The sequence below is a fragment of the Dermacentor silvarum genome, chromosome 5 (genome assembly GCF_013339745.2).
Source record: "Dermacentor silvarum isolate Dsil-2018 chromosome 5, BIME_Dsil_1.4, whole genome shotgun sequence".
NCBI lineage: Eukaryota > Metazoa > Arthropoda > Arachnida > Ixodida > Ixodidae > Dermacentor > Dermacentor silvarum.
Genome location: NC_051158.1, coordinates 33,492,894 through 33,508,754, shown reverse-complemented (window position 1 = coordinate 33,508,754; position 15,861 = coordinate 33,492,894). Strand labels below are relative to the sequence as shown.

Here is a 15,861-nt window from a genome sequence, read left to right as displayed (position 1 = left end):
CAATTGTTTGCCAGTTCGCATCTTCCACCACAGCACATTCCCACACAAGCATTTCCCGTTTCGTTCCTTTGAAAAAAAAATATCACTCCAGTTGCTATTTGGCTCATTTACTGCAGTACCAAGCGATACAGCACCACATGACATTGGCACATGCTACAAGTGAGTGTGTTTCTTGCCTCTGCATGTGTCAGTCCCCCGACCAATCTACTTAACCCGACTGTCATTCCATCTTCTCCTGCGTCTTCTCCTAGAGTTGTTTTGAAATTTACACTGATCACGTGTTTTCCCGGTTCTGTATTCCCTTATTACGTAAGCTAAATGTGCGGCGTCATTCATCGCCGAGCAGATCCTCTCCTTATCAAAATAATTGTGTTTTGAGTAACCATTGTGGAAACGCCGACCAATGAAGAAACGGTCTCGCATAAAGGAACTTCTGTTAATTAATACGGGCCCTTATTGTGACGGCCAACGGGCCATTCGTCTTCTCGGAAAGGCAGTGGCAGGTCTGAAATGCGTCTTGAATGCGAGACTTGCGCAAAAGAAGCTGAAGACACTGATGCACACAGTGAAATAGGGAACGTCACGTGATATACGGCAATCGTTATCCCGGTGTTAATGAGATGTTACGAGTGACCCTCATCGGGATTGAATACCCAGAACTTTTTGATCTTGCGAGAGCTCTTCCTCATTGGCCACCCCTGCATGTTGTTCCAAACCACCCTAGCTTAGGAATAGGGATGTGGGTTCCCTTTCTTTTTCACCACCTTCGGTCTCTCCTTGAACCGTTTTATATCCTTATCGTTACTCGCCCAGAGGGTGTTTGCAGATTTCCGCGTCAACACTAAACTGCGTTCCCACTACAATATCATGTGATAAGAAGTACCGCAATTGTTCGTAAATTAGATAGTAGGTTTGTTTTCCGTGCATGCAACTTTTGGCGCAACCTTCTATGTCTAAACATCGCTAAAGATTGAGCAAATATTGGATTACGCACTTGTGGGTACGACATAGAAACGCGCGTCGTAATTGTGTGCCTGTCTCGTTTTTCCACGTCCTCGTCTGTGGGTTTTGGTGCAAAACACCTGTTTCTGGAGCGAAGAATACGAAGGCAGGGAAGAACAGAACAACGACGCCTCGTATATAGCTTTGTTCGCGTTTCTTCATTCCTTTCTTCGCGCAATTTTAGTTTCCACGATCTATTTATTGCTATCAAGATTCATCACGTGTACGTTGGGGTATCTCTGTTGACGTCAGCATGGTTCCGACACCTCGGTGCAACATCATCGCAGCCGCCTCTAGACCGCTGGCGTCCCTCCGTTTCCGCCCGCTGATGGACAGAGGAGGCTGGAACTTGGTATACACCATCGCCTTTGTGTCACTGCAGTCTGGGCACGAGAGAGCAAAAAATAATTGGCACCATTGAAGTATCCCTCTTGCTGTTACCCAACATGTACAGTGGAATAACATGGGAGACACACTTGGCAGTGATCACTGCATTATCAATACATTAATCAACGCCAGGCCCCTAAAATCGACCCCTTACCAAGGCCCGACTGCTAGACTGGCAGGCCTTCCGCCAATCCCATTTCCCTGCCAACCTACTCACTCAGGACTTTGGCGGCTTGGGCAAACACTCTAACAACCACACTCAGGAAACATGAGAAATTGATTCAGATCACTGTGGAAAACCCTGCAGTAGATAACCACCTATTACACCTATGGGAAGCTCGCAGGGGCCTCACTAAACGATGGAAGCGACAAAAACACAACCGAACGCTCCGAAAAAGAATACAAGAGGTCACCCAACAGGCGGCAAAGTACGCTTCCCACTTATTGGGTAGACAGATGCAATGCAGCAGCATCACAATGTCCAACAAGAACACGTGGAGGCTCTTCAGAAGTCTGATAGATCCAACGCAGACCAGGGGGGAGACACAACGACACCTCCAAAGAGCCCTACACAACTTCCAAGGCACTACAACACAACTAGCAGAGACACTTAGAGATAAGTATCTCAGTCAACAAGACCCGCGGGGACCGGAATATTCCTATGCAGGCAAGGATAATCCAGAACTGGATCAACATTTCCAGCTCCATGATCTCAAAGCGGATCTTGCCAAAATGAGACGAGGTACGGCGCCGGGAAGAGATAGGATCACAGTCAAGCTCTTGGCTAACCTCCCGGATCCGGCGTATATTCACCTCCTAGAATACATTAATGCTATTTGGAAAGGGGAAACCCCCTTACCAGTAGATTGGAAAACGGCTCTTGTCACCTTCATCCCGAAGGCTGGCAAATCCATCAACACAGACAATTTGAGACCGATCTCGCTCACATCCTGCGTGGGGAAACTCATGGAGACGATGGTGCGAAATCGGCTCTCCGAATATTTGGAGAACAAGAATACGTTTGCCGATACCATGTTTGGTTTCCGGCCACAAAAGTCCGCCCAAGACATTCCTTTACAACTGCACAGTGAGGTAATAAAGCCAGTTGCAATGCCCCACAACGACAGAGTCGTCCTGGCCCTGGACCTTAAAGGGGCTTTTGACAACGTTAAGCACTTGAACACCTCAGCGAAACGCACTGCGGCAAGAACACTTTCAATTATATCAAAGACTTCCCATTGGACAGAACAGCTCTGATCCGCATACAGAATGATGAATACGGACCTTACCAAATGGGTACAAGAGGGACACCACAAGGCGCAGTGGTGTCCCCCCTTCTCTTCAATATCGCCATGATGCACCTCCCTGCCCGCCTGAGTGAGGTTCAAGGCGTCCAACACGCGTTGTATGCCGACGCCATCACTCTGTGGGCTACTCAGGACAACCTAGGATACATTGAAGAAAGCCTGCAAACAGCGACCCACATGGCAGAATCCTATGCGGGCCGCTGTGGTCTTCAATGTACACCGACCAAATCAGAATTTGTCCATATTAGGGCACCTCCTAAAGACACCACGAACATAACTATCTCTTTGCCGAGTGGACCTATCCCCGAGGCAAGAGAGATAAGAATACTTGGCCTTTTCATCCACAATCAACTGAAAGTGGATACAACATTAGACAATTACTCAAGATTGGAGATCAGGTGGGCCGGATGGTCCGCAGGGTATCTAATAAGCGAGGAGGGATCAGAAGCAAGGATTCTGTGCGGCTAGCACATGCTTTTGTCCCCAGTACAATCCTCTACTCGGTACCCTACCTCTATTTGCGCAAACACGAGGAGGAGAAAATAGAGGTCATCAAACGCAAAATGATCAAGCGAGCTCTTGACCTCTCGGTTTCCACATCCAACGGGCGCCTCCTCGCCTTAGGAGTGGTAAACACCTACAGGGAGCTCAAGGAGGCTCATCTTACAAACCAATACACAAGATTAGCACAAACACGATCCGGGCGAAACCTTTTGGCCCAACTACACATCCAACACGACGTACACATACAGGAGCGGGTAAGGATACCTGAACTATGGCGACGCGCCACCATAGTTCACCCACTTCCCACGAAAATGGACAAAGTGGACCATAATGGACGCCGACAAGCTAGGGCACAAGCCTTAGATACTATAGCCAGAAACACGGAGTCTATTACGTGGACATCGCCAGCCCAAATCCGCGAAGGTGGTATACGGCAGCGGTGGTCCACGAACAAAGGCAGATAGACGGACTCTCTTTTAGAGCACCGGGAACAACACAGGCAGATGAGGTAGCCATTGCATTATCAGCATCCGACTCTCAATCTAAACATATCATAACCGACTCGCGAAGCGCATGCCGAAGTTATGAGGCAGGCTGGGTCACCCCCCTTGCTGAGAAAATACCGCGAACCTGTATAAGGGACACAGATCCCTCCCCTAAACATATCGTATGGACACCAGGTCACCAGGGCGTAAGGCGGAATGAGGCTGCTGATGCAGCTGCCCGAGCACTCATTTCCCGGGTACCTCCTAACAACCCCAATGACCTAGAGGAAGAACTATTGCTTCGATTTAAGGAGATTTCAGAATATTTCAGAATATTACAAGGATAAACATCGCATGTACCCAGCGCCCGCCAAGGGCCTGGGAAAGGCCAACGAACGCATTCTTTATCGGCTTTTTACAAACACGATGCTCTGCCCAGCAATCCTTAAACATTTTGACCCAATGGTCACCGGCACGTGGGACTACTGTGGGGAGGTGTCAGACACCTTCCACATGGTCTGGGCCTGCCAAAGTAATCCAGCCCTTACCCCAAACCCCAACCCTACCCGAGAGGACTGGGAGGTAGCCCTGCTTGGTTGCTCAGACCTCCAGGCCCAAAAGGCCTTGGTCCAGAGAGCTAGGCTGGCGGCTTCGACTTATGGGGTCCCGGACTAGGGATCCCACCCAGTATGCAGGGCCCCACAGGGGGGGCCACACCTCTCTTTACACTCAATAAATGCTTTTTACCACCATCACCACCACCTTGCTGTTCGTTCTGCGAGAGCAACAGAATTTCATGACGGACACCACCATCTTCTTACGAACCGCTTCCCTGCAACGCACGCCTTGTCACTCATTTTGCGTAGTTGTTTATTCATTCCACGTATAAAAATACATATATCTGTGTCTATGCAGAGGAAGGGCTACGTGGCACAAGAGAGAGAGAAACGAAGAGGGAAAGGTATGGAGGTTAACCAAGGACGTGTACGGTTGGCTACACTACCCCGTAGAACAAGAGTGCGATGGGACCCTGCTGTTCCAGATTACGCAGACCATTCCAAATCTTTATCGAAAAGTCTGATCTATATAATTCCAATGTTCGTTAGTGATTCCGCTCTATTGCATTTAGGCGGAATGCGAAATATAGTACGCGTTGCTGCCTGCAATACCCACCAACATGCTTTTGGTCGAATCTTGCTCTAATGCGTCGGCATATTTTGCAACCTTCGCTAAACTTATCTGGGACACCCTGTATAGAATGTTACAATAAAAATACATAGAAAATGCTAGCGAAAGAAATACCGACGAGCGTACATGCTTTCACACCTTTCCTTGGTGATCGTTTACACCGGCTAACCATTGCTTCAAGGCTATGCCAATAACCAAGAGTAAGGCGATAATACTGAGCACATCAAGGACTAGCGATATCATTCCGATTGCAAAATGTTTGGAGCGTTAGTACACAGGGAAAAAACGTTTTATTTAGGCAATGCATAGGAATGGCGATTGCTTAATACTTATCAGGATGGTAAACGAAAGTTTTTCGACGCGACTCTGGTTAGGTTATAATTACAATAGCTGTTTTGAACGCATGAAATGGAAAGTTGTGTTTACGTGTTCTCTAAAGCATTGTTCGAAGTTTGCGTCTAAACAAACGATGTACCAGGAATATTTGAAGTTCCTGAAGTAGCCGGAGGTGTTCGCTAGGGGTGGACGGGATGTTAGAATTCGAATAGCTTGGCTGTGCAGGCATTCTCGTGGTAAGGAGTGAGTAGGGTTAAGTATTAACCTATAACATGCTGTACGAAATGCAGCTATGGATGAAAGCGTAGTACATGGTAAATAAAGCAGGTGTGGTGACATATTGACGTTCCTTAACCAGTACTCTGATCCCTTGAGGAACTTTTTATTGTGTTGCATGGTAGATGTGATGAGAAAATGTATGTTTTCGCAACGTATTACCCCACGAAACGTGCACTGTGACACATTACATAAACGGTGGTCGTTCAAATAATGCAAGGCTTAAACGTGAATGATTTATGGCCTGAGTGGACGACCACAAACTACAGCATTGCCAGCTGCAACCCCCGATGCGCAGGCGTCCATACCTCAGAAGAATCTTTGCGGAGCTAGGTACCCCGCTAAAATTATCGTGCGCGGTGGCGTAGTTGGTATTATGGATTATGAGTGTAAATTGGGACACGAATATTCTAATTTTCCTAACTGTAAAATATCACGAAACTCAAGTATCAGCTTTACGGCGATTGCTGCGCAATGAAACAACATGTCATAAGTCTTTAAACTGTACCTAACGATATAGTAAACAATATCGATGTATTATGCACAGCTTTTAAATATACCGCTCATTTGTGAGTAAAATTGAAGCCTGCCAGGAGATGCTCATGGTGAGCGAGTGGTGTGGCAAAACCGCCGTAAACTTTATAACACTTTCACATAAACAGTAAATTCACATATCACTTTTGTTCGCTCGAGATGATATAACAAATGCAGTTTGAATAACTGAGGTATGCTTTTTTGGTGCAAAGTTACAGGTTTGTGCACTCTGTTACAGGTTTGTAAACAATGAATTTCAGCAATTTTTGTGAACAGTGCAAGGTCTGGTACCAACTTTTCTTCCTAGAGTTACTAGGATCCTTTTTTTCTCCACCGCGAAAATATCATTCGAATTAGTCCTATGGTTCCCGTAAAAAATATTTCCACGTTCTACGTGTCTTTTATTAGGTCAGCCCATCATCAATTGAACCCCATCATCGCAGGTGTCTTGTGGGGCATAGACTAACTGTCTGTCTGCAGACAACTTATAGACAGTCGCAGATGGTCATAGCTGCGTAAGAAGCGTATAAGTTTCTCCGAAAAGCGTCTATAGACCGTTCGTAGTCTATCTCAATGAATGTTTGGCAAGAGTTAAACACGTTAGTATGAAAGCGACACCGCAAAGGAGGCAAATCTCCATGAAACGAGAAATGTTTGGAACTATATAGGCAACCCCATTTGTCAGCAGTAGCTGTACTATCTATGCGCCCTTATCTGTGAGATGACGTCCTCATTCGAATGGCTAATTCTACGGATTGGAACACTGAAATTGAAACCAGGATTCTTTTAGCTAATAATTTGTTCAAAACGTGAGCAATGATGGTTCATACCAACGCAAAATTACTCGGCTACGTGGTACATATATACTTCGCAGTATGTACCACGCTAACGGACAACACAGCGGATAAGACCGCGGACAAAGCGTGATCGCACAAACTCTATTTCGGGATCACAGGTAACATGTGCTGCTAATTGCAATGCTCATCCAAGAAGCTTATACGCGCAATGTTCATAAAGCAACCTGATTTTCTTCACGCTTTCTGCAATTTTTACGGTGATTCCAAAATTAATTTGCTAGTTCACGCTCTCCCGTCTTCCCTGTGACGTCAGCTCCATGTGCCCGATGCGCAGAAGTAACGACGAAGTATGTTAAAGCTAGCTTTTACATCAATGCTGGAAGATCGCCCGAGATTGTTGAAGCATCCTCATTAGATCCTTGCGCTTCGTCTTCTTATATTTGACTAAATGAATTCAATGGTAGGAACAACTTCAGAGATAAATTCATGAACGCATGAATCCCGTTATTTCATTCATTCGATATAGCCACGCAAAACATTGTATGAGCACACTGATACTTATTTTGTATTGCTTTTGAAATAAACTTAGCATTGGAGAGATGGAATATTCTGCCAAAATATGACAGATTTGCATCTTAGGCTACATAAAGACGCTAGCAATGCAGCTGGCCTTATCACATTGCATTCATCCGCCCAGTGGCATCTTCACATAAGCCGCATGCTCATTCTTTACCCCTACGTCAAACTTCATGGTCTACATAGACTACGCACATATATTTATTGCACCGATGCTCATTCTTTACCCCAACTTACAAACACACACACGGTCTAGAGAAAGCACGTGCATATATTTTTGCACTGACGTCTTTAGAACATCTATACATGTCGTGCTGACATAAGCCCTAACACTTTTTTCACCGAGCAACACTTGTATAGTGGCTGCAGCGAAACCATTCTGAAGTCCAAAATCCACAAACGGACGAAAGGAAGTCTTGGAATTTTGAACGCGTTTTGTCTGTAGACGCTCCACAGGTTTTTTTTTTTTTTTTTACCAGGCAAGCCCGAACTGGTAGACCACATGACTCACTGGAAGTGTCGATGGACGGTATCGTCGCCAGGAGATGTCCGAGATAGAGAAACACCACCAAGGGTCCAACCACTCGCCTAGCTGTTTCCATGATGCCGGGAGAGGATTCACTCCTGGCTTTGAACGAAAGGTGGCGGTCTGCGAAAAAAGAGTTGAAAACACGCCCATTTGTTTTAGTACGGTGTTTGCCCACCCAAGGTGACTCACATTGGTGCGAGGACCCGGTGTGATCTCAAGTTTCTTAGATAGACCCTGCGGTAAAGGTGCTTCGGTTCGCACATAAAGCATGGTAAACGAGAGTTGTTGCAATGCGCTCCTAGAAAAATCCTAGGAAGAAACAAAAACGAGAGAAGATAACCAATGAAGTTTTTTAAGCAATGTGCGAAGTGCTGCAGAAGAGAGAGAGAGAGAGAAATAACTTTATTGGGTCCAGCGGTTCGGGGACTAGGCCCCCGCCTAAACGGCGGCCAGAAGCCCTGGCGGCGTCTTCAGCCAGCTGGACGGCCCAGAGTTGTACTTCCGGGTCCGAACTGAGCAGAGGATGCACCTAATGAGCACGAATCGCCCCTCGAGGCACGTAGCGTGTATTCGCGGGCTTCTTTCACGCTCGGAAAAGCAATTTCACGTAGCGAGTATTGATCAACAGAAAGTTGTGTCGGAAGTTTATCATGTTTCTCTACAATTTTATCATTGACACTTTTCATCTAATAATATTTGAGAAGCTGGTTAATCAAGACTAATTACGTAATTAGTCGGAATGCGAAAAAATGATGCGGGTATCTACGGCAAACAACGTTACCTTGATTCTGTCCAGCTACGTGGTATTTGCATAATATTAAAGTTTGGCTCAAGTTACGTGGGACACAGTATATATAGATACTGTTATGGGGACTACAATTTCAGAGACAGCCTGGGACAACACACTTTTGCCAACAAATGGCTGTTGTTTTTAGGTGCGAAGCACCTTAGGTGCCTGGGTTGTCGGCGTCCCCTGTCGTAATCGTCGTAGTCGTCGTCGTAGTCATCGTCGTAGTCACGGTAAGCAAGCGGCTCGTGCTCGCGCTCGCGCTCGGCACGCGCTCGTGCCACTGCTCCCGCGTTCGTCGTCGTCGTCTTCCACAGCTGGCTGCGTTGCCGCTCATCATTCCAGCGTAGAAGTTCACTTCTCTTCTGTCGTCGTAATGGGGAGGCCGTGTTTACGGGTTATGAGCCATTGCTTAAGGTAGTATAGGAGCCCTTTAGCGGTGTGTTACTGCATGCTTCGCACCTCCCCAGGTTTCAGGTTAGTGGAGCTGCATTTCGCTCAATGGGTCATTTGGCACTTACGCATAATTGTGCGGGGCGCGTTTTTTATTGCGATAGCAATTATAGGGACATTAAAAGAGGATTTCTGTCGTCGGCGTCACCGTCGGCGTCGCCGTCGCCGTGAGGTTCCGTATGACGTCAATGGCGATGAAATCGTCGCCGCGCGCCGGTCGCTGCATGTGCGACTGAAAGGGCGCGAGGTACGCGCGCTTTCACGGGGAGCGAACGCACGGCGGAGAACAAACGCGCGTTCTGCGCCGTGCTCCCTGAAGAGCTGCAGAATTAAGCGTCTCGTTCCTCCTTTGGAATCACCATATATATATATATATATATATATATATATATATATATATATATATATATATATATATATATATATAGAGAGAGAGAGAGAGAGAGAGAGAGAGAGAGAGCACAAACGCGACTACTTCCGTCGCGCGAAAGGCCATGGGGGTATGGGAGTTTAGCTGCGGCACCAAATGCGTATTTATAAAAACGTTGCGAGGCGAAAAGGTGGTAAAGACTTCCGACGCTGCTCGACGAGCTTCCCGTTCTGATCTCGTCGAAAACCTCCGAGCCACCCCCAGAGGCCCTAACAGTCACCAACGCCGCGCGCGTTCGGTGCGAACGCGGGCAAAACGGCGACGGCGTCGACAACAGTTCTGCGCGTTGGTGGTGCTGCTGCATGTCGAAGTTTATACAGCTGATAAAACTACTATCCCTACTTCGAATAGCTCTACTAATTCGCAATTGATGCTTCGCCTTTCGGGCGAAACCAACTTTTTTTTCTCCAAAGTACTCATCTGAAAATCTACAGAATATGATAGCCTAAAGGAAATACTTGCTCACGCATTTTGTCTAGCATAATGCAAAATGCATAAGCATAAGTCAAAAGGACAACAAAGTCTATATATAGGCACCCTGTAGCGTCCAAAAGACGCTGCGACATAATCACACAAGATTTCACACAGTCGCCGCCGTGATCAGCCTGCTAGGGATGCGAAGAAAATAATTAAACAACCTTGCAAACGCCAAGAACGCCACGAGATGCTTGTTTACACGCTAAGCTTTGCCCAGTAGCTAAAAGCCCTTCATAGCTAGAATGCTCGGGCTGCAACGCAAATACGACTGGCGTCTTCCCGATTTCCACGTCGCGACAGCGGTCAGGCGACGTTGTTTCCTCGCAGATTTCTCCTTGAAAGCGGAACGCCCACGAAAAAGCATCAGGCAACGAACGTCTCCGGCGTCCCGGATTGTGGAGAAACCGGTGAGGAAACGCTATCTCCTGGCGGACGCCGGTGCCTGGGTGGTGGGCGGATGATATCTGTGGAAAGCATCGCAAAGTGCCTACAGATATAGCCTAAGAACAGCACTTTTTTTTGGTCAAATGCTTACGCGTTAAGTTATGGCTCCGACCCTGTAGTGATGCCTTTTCAGGTGGTATTTCTTTTCACGCTTTTCGAGCTTCGTATATTAAGTGATCAGAGCCGATGCTCCGCCCGCGTCATCAATAGCATCAGCCGGCCGTGAACAATGGACGACGAGAGAGGAGTTTATTCAAGCGGGAGGCATGGCTACGATATCGGCGTCGGTATGAGAAAGTACCAGTCGTCACACACATCACTGCAAGCGGCACACTTTTCGAGATGAAGCTAGGCCTACTCTCTTGAGCAACCACACTGGCTGGCGGGCTGACCCCGGGGGTAGTCAATAAAATAAGGCTCAGGGGCTGCGGAAGAACAAGGCATTCTGCATATGAGCATGACTAAACGAACATAATGTTAAGCCGGTGCCTAAGAAGTAAGCGCAGCACGAAGAATCGTCGGTGCTTGGCAGCGAGCAGTTCTGTGCGCTCGAGATGAAGCTAGGCCTACTCTGTTCCAGCAGCCGATAAAATAAAGTGCGCAGTGGGCGGGAGAACAAGGCATTCTGCAGATGAGCATGAATATAGCCGAACATAAAGCTAATTCAGTACGTAATAAGTGAGTACTCACGAAGAATTGTCGGTGCTTGGCGGCGAGACGTTCTGAGCGCACACTCTCTCAACGTTCTTGATGCGGTTTGACCTCGTCGTTCGCGCCTCGCGCCAGGTCTCTGTGCTCACGACACGCGGCAACGCGCAGCGGCAGATGATGATGATGACTGCGTCTCATGCGAAAAGTGCGCAAGACTACTGCTAGACAGTGCGCGGGATGGCTGGTATAGAAAGGGAAGGTGACAACGACGATGCGCTGCGTGAGCTTGACGCGAGCGCACCAAGTGTCACAACAGGGAAAAAAAAAGAAACGACAAAAAAAAAGAAAAAGAAAGAAGAAAATCCTGCGCTTGATAGTTCAAATCCTGCGCTCAATGTACCTGCAATTGTGTTCAAATTCTGCGCTTGTGTAGTTCAAATCCAGTGCTAATGCAGCTCCACTAACGTGAAACCTGGGGAAGTGCGAAGCAGTGATGCGCCGGCGTTTCCCATCTGTTAACTCTCTGCAGGTGGTCTCGGAAAGAGGTTTTACCATGACCACGTTGCCTAGTCTATTGAATATAACGCCGTACATGGCAGTTTTACAATAATGACGCCGCCTATAGATTCAATCCAATGCCGTTCTTGTCAGCTTTCCAATAACGGTGTTTCCATACACCAGTTGGAACGCCTTTCATCAAAGCGCGTAGACACAGAGTAAATTCCCAGAGAAAAAAGAAATAAATAAGCGACCAGCTGCTACACCCCCAAAAGCAGTCGTTCTTGGACTCCATCATTCTTGGTGAGTAGATTTGTTAGTGGCAGAGCATTTTAGAATGTTGTAGTTCTCGAGTTACGCCCCCTCTGAGTTTTCAGGCGACAGTCGGAGTGTGCCGAGTGCTTCTTCACACGATGTCTTTAATGTTATCATCCTTGCCATGGCAATTATATGGACACTCCAAGCGCATTCCTGCCGTCGCCGTTGTCATCGCCGTCGCCGTGAGGTTCCGTATAAAGTCCAACGGCGACAAAAACGTCGCCGCGCGCCGTACGGTGTGTGTGCGAGTGAAAGCGTAAGAGGATGAGCCGGCTATAGCGGCTCAATATTGTGGGCGATGGCATACCGTAGCGCGTCATGCAGATACGCATGGTATCCGCTCTGCCTCCGTGTGACGTGCAAAGTTGGATTGCTCCGCCGGCCCTCTCCTGCTGAGCCCGCAGCCGCTTTCGTGTCGTCTTTTTAAGCGAAGCTTTATAGGCTCACAATTGTCGGCGCTGGTAATGGTGGTGGTGGTGGTGGTGGTGTCACGCTGAAAAGTGGGCCGATCCTGGCGATAGTGCAGAAAGGGTCCCAGCTCAATGGCACATATCCAGGGACAAAAAAGAAAGAGAGAAAGGGGAAAGAGAGAAAGAGAGAAGGAAAGAAATAAAGAGAGAGAAAGAAAGAAAGAGAGAGAGAAACAGAAATACACACACGACAAACTTCGCTTACCACCATTTTCTCGACAGGGGAAGGGCTGGTGATTTTTTTCCTATTTGCTTTTCCACCAAATATGAGCTTCGAGTATTACTTAAAGACCCCTATTCATTTTCCGGCCTGGCGAGGTAGGATACCCTCGTGTGCGCTCGCGAGGGTTTCGACGGAATTTAGGGCGCAAGCTCCTTTCCCAAGCGCATATCCCCTGAAGGAAGCCGAACGCCAAGAAGCCGAAAGCAGCAAATGAGCTAGATACACTGCTGCGATCGATCCACAGCAATGTGGTAGCATCAGCGGTATCCGTTAGCCCACACCTTTGATTGCAATGCCTACAGGATCGGCTCTCTTTACAAAGCACATCTGGCTTCGAGTGTTGCAGTGTTCGTTCGACAACGTGTCTTTATTTCATTTATTTTTGCGTAATACAAAAAAAAGAAATTATGCGCTTCAACAATATATGTTGTATTACTGATGTTCCGGTATCATTTGTCGTTTGTCTTTACAAAACACAGCCGAGCGCAGTCGGAACACTGTACACTGTAGGGTAAGTACAGATCACAATACAAGTCGGTTCATCGTAATCCTGGCGACATACATATTACACAACCACGCAAAACCCTTTAAAGCAGCAGTAGAATGAACAGTTTAAACCAGTATTTTAGTTATTGTTTGGCTTGGAACCACACCACAGACGAGTCGTCAAGGTGTTCAAACTCTCCGAGAAAGATGGCCATCTGAACCCGCTACTGCCCGACGTCCATTGACCCTTTAGCGAACTACTCTCAGAAAACGCCTACAGAAACACGCAGCCGGTGTCAGCACGGCAGTAAATTAGTAGTACGGTGTATGTGCTAAGTTCCTTTATTATCGCTGTTAAGTGCGCACTTCCCTCAAGCACGAGGCCCCCGTCAACGTCGAAACAAAGAACGCCTTTTTTTTTTTGCTACTTCTTCGTGGTAAATTCGGACTGCGGCCCCCGCCACCACTATCCTCCACGCCACCACACCAGCCGATGCGTCTCTCAGGTCCCTACGCCTGACTCCTCTACGCGCACAGAGGAGCGCCTGGGCCTGAGCGGTGATGGCGTGGTCACTCGACCCTGGACTGCGGTGTGGCCGTGACCAGCTTCCTGACGACCCGCAGCAGGGGCACGCTCTTCCTCGGACAGATGTCCTCGAAGTCGTCCCGCTCGACGTCGTACACGGCCACGCAGTACCGCGGGAACTCGTGCGACAACCGCCACAGCTGCGAAATAGTGAAGCATCCGTGAAATTGTTGCGGTGCTATTGGGAAGTGACGAGTGACAGTGGCGTATCCACTTCCTCATTCTTCTACAGGGAATACCTGTCTGTGCGACGACACCTGCTTTTTGCTTCGGATAGTAGTTACGCGCCAAGAAATTGACTTAACGTATCAGGGACGCTATAACGTAAAATGATTCCAAACTGTTTTGATTCCAAACTCCTGATGTCAAATTTACGTAACCACCGACGCAATCATCGGGCGGTGACCCGCAGCGTTGTCTGAGCAACCCAATCAAGCACTCTCCTCGTTTATAGGAGGTCAACATTGTTCGCTTTCAAAAGCAATAACATTGTCTACACTAAGCGCTTTTTCTTATCTATTTGGCTGACAAAAGGCGAGGAGCACGCTCTAGTGGAGAGGGCTTCGATGGGGTCGAGCCAGCACAGTGAAAATAGATAACCGCATGAAGAGAATGGTGCCGGCTTCTCCGATTGGTCCGCTTCGCCTTACTTAGCTTATGATGGCTGGTCGAAAATCGCGGCGGCGTGCAACGGAAGGATAAGAATGCCGCTAAATTACGGATCCTCAGCAAGGAAGAGTTGGCAGAGTGATGTCGTATGCATGACGAAAGGGCTCGATAACGTTTTACTGCCACGCAAAAAGGTTTATCATGCGCAAATAAATACATGCTCACCGGCAGGTGCGAGTAGCGAGGGCCTGTGTGATCGGCGGGCAGCCATCTTCTATTCCTTTCGGAACGGGGCACTCTGTGGCTATTCAGAAAATTTTAAGTTTTGTTTGGCATATTAATGCATTTTTTTCGCCTACACGTCACTTTGACGTGGTGAGTTTTCGCGGTTTTGTAAGGTCGCGTGACAGACAGGCAAAGTGGGCGTAGCCAGAAAACATCGGACCAATAGCAGAGGGCTAATGGTGAAAAGGCGTCGAATCAGGAATGCTTATTTTTCTTTTGTGCGGTTTAATCATGCATAATCAGTGTGTACACGTTATATCAGATGGGGAGCTATCGCGGATTTTCGTGACGTCGCGTGACAGACAGGCAAAGCTGGGAGTGGCCCGAAAATGTTTTGACCAATCGTGGAGGCTGATTGCTGAAATTGGAATCAAAACAGTTTGGAATCATTTTACGTTATAGCGCCCCAGTTTGTTGGTCCGTTTGTAACAGTCAGTGGACTAGAATGACCGGGGTTCAATCCCAACGTGAGTCACCTGATCTCTTATTCAAAAGGCCCCTAACAATTTACGTAACTACAGCAAAGTGCCCGGTATGAGACAAAGAATCATTTGTATGGAAAATCCAGCCTGCGCCGTGAATTAAACCTTGGCCCGCAGCCGGTGGCATAGCCATAATTTTATTCTCTGTGAAGGTGGGGAACAAGGGGGCCGGTGTAGTCAGGCCCCGTAGCTCACAGAAACTTCAGTTAAAGGGGGGGGGGGGGGGCACGGGTTCATTGTTCCGCCCCCTTGGCTACGCCATTGCCTGAAGCGTCAGAAATGGACATTTTAACCTGAAGATCATCCTGGCAATGATAAAATGTAAGAAGCAATGATATAGCCCGCCGCTTCATCCCTCCGAAATATGCGGCACGGTTTGATACTCTTAACCTCCTAGTTGCCGCCGAACGCACATATCTGAGGCCACAGCTGTCTGACTGCAAGTCTAGGCAATGCTATGCTACACGTGAGATAGGAGAACATTAGAACGCTCAAGCCAAAACTCGCCGGTGTTGCCGTGCTGTCAGCGATCCCATTACGAAGATAAGAGATCAACAAGAAGTCAAAGCACGACGGTAGAAAACACGCATAAAGTTATCCTTGGCAATTTGCTAAAGGAATTGTGAGCCTCTGCGGAAACAGTCATCTGTAATTCTGACAAAAAAAAAGAATGCACTTTTTTTCCGTATGGAATTTGCAAAGCTGGTGACATTAAAAACAGCATAAAGCAGCAAAAGTGTA

The 15,861-nt window shown here is 47.7% G+C and overlaps 1 long non-coding RNA gene across 1 annotated transcript; it reads right to left on the bottom strand.

Moving 5' to 3' along the window:
* Positions 1–1,208: 1,208 nt before the first annotated feature.
* On the bottom strand, positions 1,209–11,297 carry LOC125945332 (uncharacterized). Its single transcript, XR_007466821.1, has 3 exons — positions 11,203–11,297; positions 7,904–8,041; positions 1,209–1,385 (listed from the first exon to the last, which is right to left on the bottom strand). It is a non-coding gene; the product is annotated as an uncharacterized LOC125945332 (long non-coding RNA).
* Positions 11,298–15,861: the final 4,564 nt, after the last annotated feature.